Here is a 2,886-nt window from a genome sequence, read left to right on the forward strand (position 1 = left end):
TTTGCAACATTAAGTTGGCAATATCTAAGTGGTTTGAGTCTGACATAAATGAAGTGGAAGAAATGGCAAAGAAGATGGAAGAAAAGTTTGTCAAGTATTGGAGTGTGATTGGAACAATTGTTGTTGCCACCATTTTAGATCCCCGGTATAAGTTGAAGTTGGTTGAATTTTACTTCAAGCAAATTTATCCTTATAGAGAGCTGCATTGGAAATTGAGAGAGTCAAGAAGCTTGCTTATGACTTGGTCAAGGAGTATGCTCATGTGCAACATCTCATGTATCTGATAACTCGTCTATGTTTGAAAGTTCAAGGCCAGGCGATGATGATTTGGGGGATGACAACATGGATGCTTATGATGCTTATGTTTCTGACTCTAGTAAGGATAATAACAAGTTTGACTTGGATAGGTATCTAGAGGAGGCAGTTTTACATAGGATAAGTGATAAAGAGTTCGATATTTTATACTGGTAGAGGACAAGTGGGATGAAATATCCTACTTTGTATAAGGTTGCGCGTGACATTCTAGCTATTCTTGTATCTACTGTTGCCTCAGAGTCTGCATTTAGCACTGGTGGACGGATGTGAGCCCGCATAGGAACCAACTTCACTCAAACACAGTGGAGGCTCTGATGTGTGCTCGTGATTGGATGTGGAGTGAGATACGAGATGCTCCTAGCACATTAGAGGATGATGTTGATGTTGATGAGGAGTCTTGCCATAATATTGATGATGATCTTACTCTACTTCAGAGGATGCAGGGCGACATTGATACACCCAGAGGAAGAGCACACTCTTCACCTTTATTTTAGTATATAGGATTTGTTTTAGAGAAACGGCAATCGAGAGAAAATTACTGTGTATTATCATTGATAATTGGGGCCTCTTTATATAGAGGATTAAAATGCATAGAATCTGAATCATACAAGGAAAGGTAATCATACATTGAATAGGAATCTCTAGATTCTTCTAATTAAACCCTATTACCACTAAGTCAAGTAACCTAGAGTTTGAGCCAAACACAAAATAGAGATTTACTTGAACACTCCCCCTTGTGTTGCCCAAACTTGGTGCTCATCTCGTTGCCTGATCAAAAACCTTGCTGAATAACAAAAACCCTGTGGGACAAAAATAACCTCGGTCGAAGGAGAAAAAGAGTACAACACACCCTTCAAGTTTCGAGATGAACATGTAGACATCTCCCCTTGATATCTGCGCCTCCCCCTAATGACTACGATCATGGCAGTTCGGATAATTTCCGCAAGCCAATTCTTGCCACATGTTTCTCGAATGTGGACTTGGACAATGACTTAGTAAACATGCCTGCCACATTGTCCTCAGATCGAACTTGGTTTACTTTGATCTTGAGGAGCTTCTGTTGTTGCTGATTGTAGAAGAATTTGGGCGATATATGCTTGGTGTTGTCGCCTTTGATGTAGCCTTGCTTCATTTGTTCAATGCAAGCCATTATCCTCATAAATGCTCGTTGGCTCATCTGTGGTAGACTTCAGACCACAATTACTTCGAACATGCGTAACTATAGATCGAAGCCATATACATTCACGAACTGCTTCGTGAAGAGCAATAATCTCTGCATGATTCGAAGAGATAGCGACTAAGGTCTGCTTTGTAGACCTCCAAGATATCACGGTTTTTCCCATGGTGAACACATAACCAGTTTGGGAACGACCTTTGTGCGGGTCAGAGAGGTACCCAACATCTGCAAAACCTTCCAAAACTCTTATGTTGTTTTGGGATGGGGAGAAGGAACACAGTCTGCCATGTGTGGCGTCCCTGGCATTTGATAGGTCCGAATCCATCGTCTCTCTATAGGGATAGAACAAGTCCATATCAATCGTACCACTTAGGTATCGAAAGATATCTTTAACACTAGTCCAATGACATCGTGTTGGTGCAGAGCTATATCTAGCTAACAAATTTATAGCTAAAGAGATGTCCGGTCTTGTGTATTGTGCTAAGTACAATAATGCGTCTATTGCACTTAGGTAGGGCACTTCTGCCTCTAGCACCTCTTCATCATCATCTTTTGCACGAAATGGATCTTTCTTTGGATCAAGACTACAGACTACCATTAGGGTGTTTGAAGGCTTAATCTTGTAAGTATTAAAACGCCTAAGAATCTTATAGGTATAAGCTGATTGATGAATCAGGATACCATCTTCATGGTGCTCAAGTTCCAAACCCAGGCAAAACCGTGTTTTCTTAAGATCTTTCATCTCAAACTTGAATTTCAAGTGTTCAGTTATTTCTCTTAACTCTTTAAGGGTGCCAATTATGTTCATGTCATCAACATAAACAGCTACGATTGCAAATATGGAACTTGTCCTTTTTATGAACACACATTGGCATAGTTCATTGTTGATATATCCCTTACCAATCAAGTAGTCACTTAGACGGTTATACCACATCCGTCCGGATTGTTTCAATCCATATAGTGAGCGTTTCAACCTTATAGCAAACGCGCTCCGTGGTTTAGAGCCACTTGATTTGGGTAGATGAAGTCCATCAGGAACCTTCATGTATATTTCTGTATCTAGATCCCCATATAGATACACAATAACCACATCCATAAGTTGCATGTTCAGTTTTTCAAAAAATACCAAACTCACAAGGTCGCGGAACGTAATAACGTCCATTACAGGAGAATAAGTCTCCTCGTAGTCAATTCCAGGACATTGTGAGAAGCCCCACAAGGCGAGCTTTGTACCTTACAATCTTGTTTCTCTCATTACGCTTTCTAACGAATTCCCATTTATGACCAACTGGTTTGGTGTTGGGCGGTATTGGTACAACCCATCCAAATACTTTTCTTTTCGCTAGAGAATCAAGTTCTGCCTGGATCGCATCTTTCCATTTTTGCCAATTAGC

Source organism: Rosa chinensis, chromosome 1 (assembly GCF_002994745.2).
Source record: "Rosa chinensis cultivar Old Blush chromosome 1, RchiOBHm-V2, whole genome shotgun sequence".
Lineage (NCBI taxonomy): Eukaryota > Viridiplantae > Streptophyta > Magnoliopsida > Rosales > Rosaceae > Rosa > Rosa chinensis.